We start from the raw sequence: 15,616 nt of genomic DNA, 5'->3' as shown, positions 1-15,616 counted from the left end.
GTACGACATTCAATTTCAAGAAATAAAACGAATCACTTAATGCAAAGTCAGGGACTAATTTTGTGCAACTACAATGATGATAGTAGCGGATGACATGTAGCATAAGCTAACACATGGCCAAATAGTATTGTGACATATGGCACATCCATCCACGATAGCATGTCACGTGTCACTAATCGACCTGTCATTGTATCATTATACGTGGCAAAACCATGAAGTAACACGTGTCACTAATGGTCCACGTCATCAAGTTACATCAACACGCTGTTAACAAAAAATGGGTCAAGGACTAACGAAGTATACATTTGCCAATCTCAAGAATGTAATTATTACAATTGAAATTTCAAAAATGATTTTGGTGCACGAGACCAATTTCAGGAACCACGTTGGAGCATAACTCATTATTTACAAATTACACAACTATATCTGGTATTAATAAATTTATTTTATTAGAATTTTGATACTTTTTCTTTCCTTTACTATTCTACATATGGTTTTCAATTTAGTCCATGATTCCAAGTATATCTTCATGGGATTGATTGTAATATAATAACCCTAATTAAGCAAATTTTGATCAACTGGATAAACATTAGGATTTCTGAAAATTAAATAAATAAATTGGATAAAGACTTGATGTCTTGATTGATCTAAAAATGGTTTCATGGTTGTTCCATTGACTAGGACCGACATCAAAGCCATAGTCATAGATGACTAGATCTATGATCTCCATAGTGTCCTAAATTCTATTGCTTTAAACCAATCTACAAAAGTCCAATTTGACCAACCATAATAAGTATTACTTTTTTCACAATGCACAACCTCGATATTATTAAGGCACCATCCAATATACTTCTGCTCCCTTCCCTCCCCTCCCCCCTCTAAAAAGCCTAAACGTTATAGAAGTCTTAGAGAAAGAGGGGTTTGAATCTATGGCCTTCTTTTACTTTGTTTAATTTATCCTTAAAACCAGAACTGAAATTTGATTTCTATTTGAATGGAGTAGTGAAGTATTCAAGAGAGAATTTGGTTTTGTCTCATGAAAATCAGAAAACAGAACAAAAATAGAGAGGAAGAAGTTGACATAGTCATGTATCCTGGTTTAGTTGCCTTGTGCAATGCAACCTACATCCAATCTCTACCAAAACGTTGGTGGAATTTTCACTATAGTCAAAGTATTACATACACCAATTCTCTAGGACTCAACATCATCCTATCTGGACACACAAGTTTCAACCTAAACTAGACTTGGTTATGCTAATACCTAAACTCAATACACTAAGTGCTTACCTAACTTATCAAGAGACACCTCTCAGGTACAGGACACAAGACAAAAAATACAACCAAATAAAATCTGAAATACCTCTTGGCTTTTCTCTCAAGTGTTTCTCTCAGCCTTTTTCACTCTATAGAATTTTCTCAATGCCTCTCTTTCTTGCCTTTTTCCTCTCAAGGAAAATACAGAAAGATATACATTGAAACTAAAATACAAATCTGTAAACCATGAAGGAGATGATGAATAGCAGCATTAACACTATGAATTAAACCCAACAACTGAACTCAAGACTTTGTTCTTCATCTTGGCAGAGTGCTCCCTTTAGTGTAGATGCAATACTTCCAAGACTTTAAACTCAGTAGTGAGGTTTCACACATAGCTCTCAATTTGGGTTCTCTTTCCTTGAGCTCCAACTAGAATCCAACTAGAATCATTTCCCCTTTTGTACCTTATTCTGAGTCACGGTTAGAGTTATTTCAGATTCAACTTCTTGGACTTTGAGCTTTCAGAGATTATCCATTCTCTTTCTTCAATCAACCCCAAAAATTAAGGATTTTGAAACTGGTCTTAACACCGTAGCAGACACAGTAGTAGCACCAATTAAATTTTTCAATGAGCTTAGCAACGTCCAAACCATCAGATTTGTGCTTTGGCTCCAAGAAACATTTTTTACCATTGATATACAGCAGGGATGTTCAGCCACCATTTTAACTTTAATTTTCCTAAAATGGTATCGCAGAGAGTAGGAAAAGAAGTAAAGAAATCAACTTCCATGCAAAAGAAAATTATTTACTTTTAACCTCTGACTTAGCTTAACATGCCTTTGATTAGTGTGATTTGACAACGCTTTCTTGGTTAACCTTTCTCTTTCTTTCTTCTCTGGTGTATGAACTAGAGAAAGAAGCTTTTTCTCTCTCTATCTCTTGCATTTGTCTGAATGGAAATAATGTTGAGACTTAGTGATGCACCACTATTTCGTGGTGCATCTTATGCTGAATTAAGGGAATTTAATCACCTTTTCTCACACTTATTCAATGAAATAGCATGGTTTTGTAAATTCTCCTTAATTTGTGCTTAAGAGTGAAAACATGCTTTTTAGGCCTTTAATTTGTTAATTTTAATTCATCTTTGATTCCACTAGATGTCTTGATGTATTTGTTGGTGAATTCAGGTTGAAAAGGCTAGGAATGGATCAAAGGAGTGAAGAGAAAAGCATGCAAAGTGGAGAACTCATGGAAAATCAAGGATTGGGAGTGCAATCATCGACGCATAAGCGTGGCTTACGCGCACACATTGAATATGAAGTCGCATGGCGACGCGTACGTGTGACATGACGCGTACGCGTGGGAGTAAAATGCCAAACGACGCGTATGCATGACCCATGTGTACGCGTCGTAGCTCGCACGTGACCTCATTAAAGTGAAAATGCTGGAGGCAATTTCTAGGCTTCCTAGGCCCAAATCAAACTCATTTCTGAGCCTATTACATGCAGAAATTAAGAGGAGTCAAGGAGGGGGGAGCACATAGTGGAGTTTTCATCATGTTTTAGTTAGTTTCTAGAGAGAGAAGCTCTCTCTTCTCTCTAGAATTAGGTTAGATGTAGATTAGGATTTCTTAGATCTAGGTTTAATTCATGCTTTGATTTACTTTTCCTTTCTAATTTCTTGTTCCTTTAGCTTTGCTTTCCTAGTTTAGTATTTTAATCCTTTTATTTATTTACTTTGTTGTTGATACACTCTTGTTCCTTTTATTTTCCTTTAATACAATTTATGTTTGATTTCTTCTATTGTTGATTTGAATTGTTCTTGTTAATTTTCTTGCAATTAGTAGTTGTAGATTTACACTTCTTACAATTTTATTTTACCTTCCTTTTATGCCTTCCAAGTGTTTGACAAAATGCTTGGAAGGATGTTAGAATAGATTTTTGTGTTCTTGGCTTGGGATGGTAAGTTAGGTGAAATTGAGTTGCTAATGTCCAAGTCTTGATAATTGGTGTCCATTGACTCTAGCTTCCACTAAGTTAATTAGTGATGTGGCTAGAACTTATGGATTGAAATTGGTGTGGCTCATTTGACTTTCCTCCATTCGTTAGAGGATGACTTAATGGGATTAATCCTTGTAATTATCATGTTGTGGTTAGTAACAAGGATAAAGATCCTTAACCATCAACCCTTGCCAAGACCTTTTTATCATTTGAGTTTTATTTACTTTCTTGCAATTTAGGTTTCATGTCTATTATCACAAAACCCCAAATACTTGTCCCATAACCAATAACAAGAACACTTCCCTGCAATTCCTTTGAGAGACGACCCGAGGTTCGAATACTTCAGTTATTTTATTGGGGTTTGTACTTGTGACAAACAATTTTTTTATTGAGGATTGTTTGTTAGTTTAGAAACTATACTTGCAATGAGAATTTATTTGTGAAATTCTAAACCATACGAAAAAATCCATTCATCACTTAGCTTTGGGGTTATGATAAACCCCAATTTTGTGGTTTATCTTGTGCTTAATTTATGAAATTTTATCACCTTTTCTCATATTTATTCAATGAAATAGCATGATTTTGTAATTCTCCCTTAATTTGTGCTTAAGTGTAAAAATATGCTTTTTAGGCCTTAAAATTGGTGATTTTAATTCACCTTAATTCCATTTGATGCCTTGATGTGTTTGTTGAGTGATTTTAGGCTCATAGGCATGTATTGGATGGAACATTTCCCTGCAATTCCTTTGAGAGACAACACGAGGTTCGAATACTTCGGTTATTTTATTGGGGTTTGTACTTGTGATAAAAAATTTTTGATTGAGGAATTGTTTGTTGGTTTAGAACTATACTTGCAACGAGATTTCATTTGTGAAATTCTTTACCGACACACAATTTTCCGTTCATCAAAATGGCGTCGTTGCCAGGGAATTGCAAATGTGCGCTTGTTATTGGTTATTGTATATATGTGAATATTGTGAATATGTTTTCCTTTTGTCTCTTTGTTAGTCTTTGCTAGTTTTAGGATTTAGTTTTCTTGTTTCTTATTTGATTTTGTTTTCATTTGCTCTTGCTATCATGAATTCTCACCCTTTTGGCTATGAGTTTGGTTACAACTATGTTGTAGGAAGTGGAGATTACAATGATAATATGCATCAAGGATGGAATAATCAAAGGTGGGAGGAGCCTCAAGTATATGCTCAACCTTCATGGCAACAACCTCCTCCGGTCCCTTATAGATATAATTCCACTCCTTATGCATATTAATCTAGTGGATGTGGTAATCTTCATTGCACTTGTCAACAATCACCACCACATGCCTATGAGCCCCATCCTCAACATAGTCCCCAACCATACTCACAAGCCCCTTTTCACCAAATACCTTCCTATGACCCTTATCCATCATATAACCAATCACCTTTACATCATCCTTGTGACCATTATGTTAGAAAATCCATAGAGCCATCATAATTCCAACATCAATATTCCCAAGAACCACAAATTCCACATACACCACCTCCATACCCTTACCAAGAAGAAACACCTTCCTATTATGAACCCTTTCTCCCAAATACTCAACCCTCCTATCCACCCCAAGCCCCAAATGGATGATTCTCTCACTTTGTTACTTCAAGGGCAAGAAAAGATGAAAAGGAAGGTACTAGAATTTACGGCCGCCTTAAACGAGGTGGTAAACCGATTAGCCTCCCAATGCTTGAACACTCAAGGAACTCTCATGGCCATATGTGGAGAATCAAATGAAGAGCATAGCATGAAGGAGAGATTAGAAACTCCAGTGGAGAATAAGGAGTGGGATTTTGTATTGGAACAATTGGAGGAACCTATGATTGTTGAAGAAAAGGAAGAAGTGGTTGAAGATTTAGGAGATGTTGAAAGTCCATGGGAATGTAGAATCATGGAGTCCTCTTCCAAGAAGCTTGAAATTGATGTTGAGAAGGGTGTATAACCTCCAAAGAAAATCATATATGGAGATTTTGAAGAGGTTTATCAAGAGATGAATTCAATCATTGGTGAATTCTTAGCCACAATTGAATTCTTCCTCATTGGACTTGACATGGAGATTAAAGAAGAAGAGGCACAACCTCCCATGCTTTTGGTAAGCAATAAAGAAGAAATTGAATTGGAACAAAGCTACCAAGAGGAAGAGGTTGAAATTGAAGAAGCTTGCTTAGAGGTGGAGCTAATCAAGGAAGAACACAAGGGAGTGGAGCTTGCAAGGACATTGGAACACCTCTCCCCACCATCACCATCCATTCTTACATTCAGGTGGATAAATCTTTCATATCTAAGCTTAATTAGCCCACTTGAATATGATTTTCTTGAGACGGATGGACAACTTAGAGTTCTTGGCGGCTTTAAGAGCAAACGGAGATGGTTGGTGGTTGGCATTGTAAATCAAAGTCCATGATGGTTACATGCTCAAGGCTTAAAAGCAAGGGTTGGTGTAGGAATAGATTGCTTGGGTCTAGGAGGATGTTTGGTCGCTTAAGTGAGAATTCTAAGGTCATGCCACCCGGATGGACTAATGATGATCAATTTAAAGACAGGTGTCAAAACAAAGTGTGGGATCCCGGATCCCACAAGGAGAATCAATTTTGGAAGCTCATGGTTTGTGAAGAACTCCATCAAAGCTTGAAGCTATTGATTTTGAAGTATGGAGCTTATTGGAGACTCAAGCATTGGTGGATGTTTGATGAGTCCAATTCACACCCCCATTCAAAAAGTGGTGAATCAGTTCTTTTGGCAAGCGCACCAAAATTATCGTCAAGTAATAACCCACAGTGGAGTGGGATCGTATCCACAGAGATTGGAAAATTTGAGCAATTTTAATCAATTGATGAATTAGTCAAGCGGAACAAATAGATTATGATTTGCAGAATTATAAATGACAGAAATGTAAATGGCTAGAATGTAAAGGTAAGCAATAAAGTGCAGAAATGGAAATGACAGAATGTAAAGTGCAGAATCATAAATGGCTTAATTGTAAATGGGAATGGGGAATTGTAGAATGTAAAAGCAAGTTATAAAGAAAGTGGTAGATAATAATGGGGAAATTCATTGAGATCAGGAGATGTTGTCTCTTTGGATCAATTTCAGCTTATATCCTCTTCAATCGTACAACTCATTGACCTCTTAGCAATCATGATTGATTGAGCCCCAATCCCTTGGTGACTCAATCTCTCAGATCTTGATCAATAGCCAATTCTTTGGTCTAATTGTTCATGAAGAGAGATATGCTTGGTCCCTGATTATACCACACATCATCGTAGGTCCAAGTAGAGGGAGGATTATATGTCACCATATCTAAACACCAAAACTCAGATCCTACTCAAGTGTGAGAAGGGATTTCAAGCATGGTTTCATGTTTCCTTTCCCAAGGTTCCCATAAAACCCATTTTGCATTCAATCTCTTTTCCAAGATAATTGAACACTAAGCATTAGAAACGAAATTCCTTCTAGCAAATCAAAGAGAAGATGAAGAGAAGAAGAATTTTACTATCATCAATCCATTAAGTACAACAGAGCTCCCTCTCTCAATGAGAGGGAATTTAGCTACTCATAGCTCAAAGAAAAGTACTCCAAAGTAAAGAAGATGATGAAGTCTAAAAGTGAATCCAAGACTAATCTCTCTAACTGCTTAACCCCCTCTTCAGTACTTCTTGGGGGTATATAATACTCATAGCTCTTAAAATAAAAGAATTACAAAAGTGAAAAAGGAAAATTACAATTTGGAGGGAAAAGAAACTCAATAAGCATGACTTCCCAGCTGGCGTGTGGTTGGCGCTTCAGTGGCGCATCACATGCTCCTTCAATTCTGACTTGGCGTGCCAAACCCAGTCCCTTAAGTGGCACGCTCTTCTTTAGTAACACCTCTGGCGTGCCACGCCTTCGAGCTCAAGTGGCACGCCCAGGGTCTTTTAATGCCCATGTAGCATGACGTGCCACGCCTTCGAGCTCAAGTGGCACGCCCTAGCCTTTTTCCTCTTCGTCTTGCCTCTGGAGACTTGAACTAGCGTGGCACGCCCAGGGTATGGCGTGCCACGACCTTGTTGTATGCTTGATCAAGCTCTCTGGGAAGTTGAACTGGCATGGCATGGGCAATGTTTGGTGTGCCACACCCTTTGGAGGCAAGTGATCCTTCTGTTTGGCGTGCCACACCACGAACTCAAGTGGCACGCCCCAATGGCTCTTGCTTTCTGAATGACAATGGCATGCCACGCCTGGGGTTCAAGTGGCACGCCTAAGTAAGGAATAGTGGGTGGCGTGCCACGCCCTCGACACCAAGTGGCACGCCCATGTGTTTGGCCTCCTTCATCCTCTCTGGAAACTTATACCAGCGTGCCACGCCTTGAGGCTGGCGTGCCACGCCCTTGATCTTGCCTTGGTTCCAACAGCTAGCGTGCCACGCCCAACACTCAAATGGCACGCCATAGTGAGATTCTTGCGCTGGTGTGCCACGCCTTCGATACCAAGTGGCACGCTTAGCCCTTGCTTTGGCCTCTTTGTGCATTGGCGTGCTACGCCTGGTTGCTCAAGTGGCACGCTAAAGTGAGAATGAGAGCCTGACATGCCACGCCTTCGATACCAAGTGGCACGCCCAGACCTATATGGCCTTCAACTCCTTTCTCTGGAATTTTGTACTAGCGTGCCACGCCATGCTCTTCAAGTGGCACGCCAATACATTTGTAGACTTCTCAAGCTTGGCGTGCCACGCCTGGTTTCTCAAGTGGCACGCCCAAGTGACTTCTTGGGGCTGGCGTGCCACGCCTTCGATACTAAGTGGCACGCCATAGTAGTGGTTCCTCCTGGAGTGATGAGCTGGCGTGCCACGCCCCTTGGCTCAAGTGGCACGCCTGATAAACCCCATTTGTAGGGTTTATCTTGTATTGATTTTAGGGGGTTTTATTACCTTTTATCCACATTTATTCAATGAAATAGTATGGTTTCATGATTGTCTTCTAATTTGTGCTTGAGTGTGAAAACATCCTTTCTAGGCCCTTAATTATTTAATCTTGGTTCAACTTTGATTCCACTAGATGCCTTGATTTGTTTGTTAAGTGATTTCAGATTGGAAAGGCTAGGAATGGATCAAGTGAATGGAAAAGAAAGCATGCAAAATGGAGAAATCATGGAAAAGCAAGGATTTGGGATAAGATCAACGACGCGCACGTGCAGCTGACGCGCACGCGTGGATTGTGAGGTCGCATGGCGACGCGTACGTGCACATGACGCGTATGCGTGGGTGGAAAATTGTCAAGCGACGCGCACGCACACTGTACGCGTACGCGTTGATATCCGCACGTGACCCACTTAAAGTGAATCCGCTGGGGCGATTTCTGGGCTTTCCAGGCCCAAATCCAACTCATTTCTGATGCTATTTAAGCCAAGGATTGAGGGGGAATTAACATACTTTCACACATTAGTTTAGTTTAGTTTAATTTTTGGAGGGAAAGTTAGTTTTAGAAAGAGAAGCTCTCTCTTCTCTCTAGAATTAGGAATAGGTTAGATCTAGATTAGGAATTCTTAGATCTAGGTTATTTTCATGCTTAGATTTACTTTTCCTTTATCAATTCTTCTTCTTCTACATTTCCTCTCTCTAGTTTAGCATTTAATTCATGTAATTCTTTACTTTTATGTTGATGCACTTTTGTTCTTCCATTTTTCTTTAATGCAATTTATGTTTTCATGTTCCTTTATTGTTCATTTGATTTGTTGTCGTTTAATTCCTTGCAATTGAGTAGTATAGATTTACATTCCTTTCAATTTTACTATGTTTTCCTTTTTATGCCTTTTAAGTATTTGATAAAATGCTTGGTTGGATTTTAGAGTAGAATTTTATGCTCTTGGCTTGGGAAGGTAACTTAGGAACTCTTGAGTTACTAATGTCCAAGTGATTGACGATTGGGAGCCATTAACGCTAGATCTCACTAATTGATTTGGTGGAGAACTAGGACTTATGGTCTTGGATTGACATAGCTCACTTGACTTTCACTACTAAAAAAAATAGTTTTAGCGACTAACTTTTAGCGGCAATAGCTTAATGGCTGCTGTTTATTTTATTTAAGTTATGTTTTTATGGCAATTATCATTATTGCCACTAAAAAATTACATAAAAGATACTCTTAGTTAGAAATTTTAGTGGCTATAGTGTTATGGCAACTAGTATTTTTACTAAAACATTATTTCCGTAACAATTGGCCAATTAACAAATGGAAAGACAGATTGCGTGAAACACAGATAAAAGAGAGAGCTCACCGCCGAAACTCTGAATCGTCGCCGTCGGCATCGCTGTTGCAGTTACAAAGGCTTCTAGAATCGAGCAAAGGCTCCTCTTCCGTTCTTGCTTGCTTTGTGTTCCAAATCCTAATTTTTTGTTTGTTCTGTCTTCTCCGTTCTTGCTTGCTTGTGCTGTTCTTGCTTGCGTGCTCTGTTTATACTTGGATTTTGGTTCAAATGTTTGAAGTTTATCCTATATTGCTCCGTTCTTCATGCTTCTAATTCTGGTGTTTAAGTGTTTGCATTCTCTTTAGTTTTTTTTTGTGATAATTATATTTCAAGTCCGAAACTCTAACATTGGCATTTTTCTCCTCTCTATTTCTCTATTTTATTTATCAGCAATTTCTTTTTAGCTTTTAAATTTGAAGATTCTACTGCTGATATTTGTGAACAATTGTGTTAATTGTGCAAATGTTGTAGGATTTCAAATTTGCGATTGTGAGGGACTCAGGAAAATTGGAATTAGAATATAATAGTAATAAATTGTATAATCTTTGTGATGTCTTCTGGTGTTGCATCTGATGAGTCTGGTGAATGTGGCAATGTTGGCACTAATGGCTTTGGTGACGGTGCTTTTTTTGTAGTTGCCTTTGGTGGTGATGCTGCTGCTTTTTGAGCTGGTTTTGGGGACACTGCAGGTGTTTGTGAAAATGCCTGAATGATGGTGCAGCACAACACTAGCAAGACAAGGTACAATCCTGTTACCTCCTGCTTCTTCATCTTTTTATATTCAGTTGCTTATTCAATTATTAGCCTTTAGTGTTTAGAGATAGATACACTCTTTGAAGAATTGTGTTATGTGATGATTGGAATGAGTGTGTTGGATTGGTGGAGACAAGTGTGTGTATATATATAGGGGGTTATATTATTGCTTTCAGGCATATAAGATTATGATTGGTTGGTGAAATGTTTATTATGGTTATGTGAGATTAGATTTGTTGTTATATATATGAGGATTAACTCTACTTGCATTATATTCTTTCATCCGCAACAAAGTTCACATCTCAAGCTAGCTTTGAGGACTTATTTTTCCAATTTTTTTCTTTGCTTCAACACAACCTTTCAAAGACATGATTGAAGGAATGAGAATGGATCTTCCGAAGTCTCGATACAAGAATTTTGACAAACTATATCTCTACTGTCAATATATCAGTCTTTAGCATTTTGACTATTTAATGTGAATATTTTTTACCTTTCATTTTTATTTGGTGTCACCATTTTAAAAAAGATTGCTGCACCGATAGCTTCTTGGTGGATGGGTGTGTTTTCCTTATTCCTCAATTACAACTTTAGATGAATTGTGACAACTTTGAATTCCTTATCTTCCAGGCTACGGCTTAAAAATGATTTAGTTGTTGCATACCCTGATATTTATCAAGTAGATCTTGGCTCAGATGCAGAGTTTATAGTATTAGTATCAGATGGCTTATGAGATTATATGAGCAGGTCTATTGCATGATAGCTAGACTCATTTCTCTACCATTTTTCTTTCTTGGTAGATTAGAAAATTACCTTCACATTCTTGCTACATTGCAGCTCAGATGCAGTTTTCTTTGTGTTTTTAACTTGAAGAGATCTGCACATGAATAATCACTTAAATATCACTGACTAATGTATTAAGAACTGCTTAGATGAGTATAATTTGAGTGACTTTATATTTAGAGATTTACTAATTGTTTCTTTTATTTGAATTTGACAAGTGTGTTTAATAGGTTCCAACAAGTTATTGCATATTGGTCATGAAAGAGAGAGAGAGTGATTAATAGTGCAAGATGGTGTTTGTTATTAGTATAGTATTATTAAAGAGTGAAAACAGAGGAAGCTGCAGTGTTAAGCTCAGTCCTCAGGTTTATAATGTTGAGGTGCGTGCATTTAATAATGTCACATATATATGCATAATGCATGCTTAGCTTCTCAGTTCTTACACTATAATTGACTTCCCTACAATATGAGCCAAACCATGTGTTGGCTACCTAACTAATAGTAATTATAAAAAAAATATAATGGGTTGATTTTGAAAATCCATTAGAATATAATGATGGTATGTTTTGAGAGTCAGTGTGTTTTTGTTATTACTTGCTTTGGTAGTTGAGAAGGCTTGAAAGATTCCATATGAATTGGACAAGAGACAATGGTGTCAATGGGGAATCAAAGGTACCGTTCTTGTAAAAATTGTCTTTTATACATTTTTTTCAATCCTAATTTAATTATTCTTGCCCTAACAAGTCTCCTTCATCAATCACCTTCCTATTCCTAATTTAATTTCTTGTCTTTCTATTGGAATACAATGAATTTCCTTCACTATAATAAAAATTTAGCTACATACATATATGCTACATGCTATAATACTATGGCTATATAGATGGTCAATGAGATAGATACATCTCAATGCAAGTTCTTGTTTGTTGTTCATTAGATATTCATATCCTTATTGGTCACTGTTTTATTAGATATTCATATCTTTAATTGTTGCTGTTCATCCATGATGTTAAAGTTTCTGACATGGTTAATTATCGTCAGTATTGCAAAGATCATCTAGTTCCATGGAGGTGGATGAACTTGTTTTCCCCAAGATGATGCTTTAAGTTTTGCAGAGACACGTCAAATGCTCAGGAAAAGTTTTGAAATGGTGAGCCTAATATCTCCAACTACTGGCAGAGCTCTTTTGATGGTGTACCTCTCTTAACTCTCTCTCTCTCTCTCTCTTACTTATTATTCTTTCTTTGCTTTTAGCTTCAAACAAAACATAACCCACCATTTAAATCTTGCTTCTATTGTTTATGTGTACCTATCTCATGATTGATTGATTCATTCCAATCTTTCTTTTCTTTTTGGACTTATTTATTGCAGCTTCCTCCTCAATGGACCGACCAGTTTGATTCTGGCATTCAGGTCACTCCTGTAGGAAGCTCATTTTGAGATAGAAGGGGACATAGCAATCCTGCAGGAAGCTCATTTTGAGTTTACAGACTTATAGTATTTTTTGTTGTTTAGATTTGTAACATAATTTATTATTTTTCAAGAGAAATTTGTGTATCAAAATTTTGAGTTTAATAAAATATCTCATTTTGTAGTAATTAATTTCAGTATATTTATATTATGCATAACGATAATAATTGTTAGCAAAAACAATTGAGACTCTAAAAAAAAGGTAATTTGTTGCTTTTAAGAAAATGAGTATAATATAACTAAAAAAAGTCTTAAAATTTTAGCGGCAATAGTAATGGCCGGTAAAAGTAAGTAACATTACAATTTTAGAATTATTTTTAGTGGCTATATAAATTGCCGGTAAAATGGGTTTTGGCGGCAATAGTAATGGCCGCTAAAAATGAATAACATTACAATTTTAGAATTACTTTTGGTGGCCATATAAATTGCCAAGAAAATGGCCGCTAAAAATTACATACTTTTTGCGGCCATCAAAAAAGTCTTTACCGGCAAATATTATAATTGCTGCTAAAACCTTTTAGCAACAGAGCATAAGACGGCTAATGTCTAATTGCCGGTAAATATGTTAGCGGCTATTTTTATTGCCGCTAAAAGCAAAATAAATGGCCGCTAAAAGTAATTTTTCTTGTAGTGTTTCCTCCACTATTACTTAGGGGTTAACTTAGTGGGGTTGGTCCTTGCCAATTCTCATGTTGTGGTTAGTGATAAGGATAGAGATCCTTGACCACCAAACCTTACCAAGACCTTTTTAGTTGTTAGTTTATTTCATTGCCATTTACATTTCATGTCTCTTATTCCAAAAACCCCAAACATACTCCATAACCAATAACAAGACATTTTATTGCAATTCTTAGGGAGAACGACCCGAGGTTCAATACTTCGGTTTATAAATTTAGGGATTTGTTACTTGTGACAAACAAATTTTGTATGAAAGGATTATTGATTGGTTTGGAAACTATATTACAACGAGACTTATTGTGAATTCTAAACCACACAAGAGTCCTCTCACCAAAATGGCACCGTTACCGGAGAATTGTAATGGTGTTGTGTTATTGGTTATTGTATATATGTAAATAGTGTGAACATGTTTGCTTTTGTTAGCTCTTGCTAGTTTTAGGATTTGGTTTTCTTTATTTCTTATTTGAGTTTATTTTCCTTTTCTCTTGCTATCATGAATTCTCACCTTGGCTATGAGTTTGGTTCTAACTATGTTGTAGGAAATGAGAGCTTCAACGAGGATGTGTATCAAGGATGGGACCATCAAAGGTGGGAGAAGCCATATGCATATGATCAATCTTCATGGCAACAACCTCCACCAATGCACTATGAAGAAGAGCCATTCTATGATGCGTATCAATCCAATGGCTATGGTGAATCCCCTTGTGACTTTCAAGAACCACCGCCATATGCCTATGAATCATATCCTCAACATGAACCTCAACTATACTCACAAGCCTATTTTCACCAAACACCTCCATATGACCTTGACTCATATCCACCATACCAATCACCTTTTGAACCACATGAGCTATACATGGAACCACCATTCCAATGCCCATACTCCCAAGAACCACCTCAATATACACCACCATGCCCTTACCAAGAAGAACCACCTTCCTATTATGAACCCATTCTCCAAGACATTGAACCCTCCTATCCACCTCAATTCTCAATGGATGAAATCCTTAGCCTTATACTTCAAGGGCAAGGAGAAATGCGAAGGGAGACACTAGAATTTGTGGCTACTTTGACTAAGGTAGTAAGCATTTTAGCCTCCCAATACTTGAGCACTCAAAGTACTCCCATGGTCACATGTGGAGAATTAATTGAAAAGCATAACATGAAGGAGAGATTGGAAACTCCGGTGAAAAGTGAGGGATGTTATTTTGTATTAGAGCAATTGGAGAAGCCTATGATTATTGATGAAGAGGAAGAAGTGGTTGAAGACTTAGGAGATACGGAACCTCCATGGGAAGCTAAAATCATAGAAAATCCCCCCAAGAGGATTGAATTTGATGTTGAGGAGGAGAGTGCACAACCTCCAAAACAATTTTTGAGTGAAGACTTGGAAGGAGTGGAGCAAGAATTGAGTTTCCTTGGTGATGAAGATCATGCATCCAACCTTCTTGGTGGTGAATCCTTTGAATTTAAAGAACCTTCTCCCAATAAGATAGAAAGCAATGTAGAGGTAGATTTCTCTCTTCCTCCTATTTATGATTTGAGTGAAGGAGAAGAGTTAGATGAAATTGATGAACAAAGGATTGAGAAGGAAGAAGTTTGTAAAGAGGTGGAAATAATCAAGGAAAAGCACAAAGGAGTAGAGCTTGCAAAGACATTGGAAACACCTCTCCCCAAGTCACCACCATCCATTCTTTCATTCAAGTGGGTAAATTCCTTATACTTGAGCTTTATTATTCCCCTTGAATATGGTTTGCTTGGAACGGATGGTCAACTTAGATATATTTGTGGCTTTAAGAGCAAAAGGAAGATGGTTAGTGGTTGGCAATGTAAATCAAAGTTCATGATGGTTGCATGCCCAAAACTTAATAGCAAGGGTTGTTGTAGAACTAGATTGTTTGGGTCTAAGATGATGTTTGGTCACTTGAATGAGAATTCCAAGATTATGCCACCCGAATGGAATAATGATGATCAACATGAAGATGGGTGTAGAAACAAGATATGGGATCCCGGCATACATGAGGATCAACTTTGGGAGCCCATAGTCTATGAAGAACTCCATCAAAGCTTGGGAGAATTGAACTTGAAGAATGGAGCTCATTGGAAATGCAAGCGTTGGTGGATGTTCAAGGATGGCTTCAAGCACAAGCCACCTTGACGGAGCTCCCCATAAGTCCAACTTAAGGATAATAAACAAAAGTGCTAGGTGGAAGACACCCCACCATGGAAATATCTTTTCACTTTCTCTTTTTGTACATATTGGTAATTAGTTTAATTTTATGTTTTGTTGAGTTTGTTGAGTATAATTGGTAGTTTAGTATGTTAAATAAGGTTTTAAGGTGTTTTGATAGTTGTTTAGAGGTTTGGAATGCTTGGATTGGTGCAAAAACATAGAAAAAAATTTGAAAAAAAAAAACAGAGCACCATTCGCGCAT

The 15,616-nt window shown here is 37.3% G+C and overlaps 1 long non-coding RNA gene across 1 annotated transcript; it reads left to right on the top strand.

Moving 5' to 3' along the window:
- Nucleotides 12,019-12,522, top strand: LOC110267943. Its single transcript, XR_002355928.1, has 2 exons — nucleotides 12,019-12,183; nucleotides 12,405-12,522. It is a non-coding gene; the product is annotated as an uncharacterized LOC110267943 (long non-coding RNA).

The sequence above is a fragment of the Arachis ipaensis genome, chromosome B10 (genome assembly GCF_000816755.2).
Source record: "Arachis ipaensis cultivar K30076 chromosome B10, Araip1.1, whole genome shotgun sequence".
Lineage (NCBI taxonomy): Eukaryota > Viridiplantae > Streptophyta > Magnoliopsida > Fabales > Fabaceae > Arachis > Arachis ipaensis.
The sequence above is the reverse complement of the archived record's forward strand: the minus strand, read 5'-3'. Positions and strand labels throughout refer to the sequence as shown.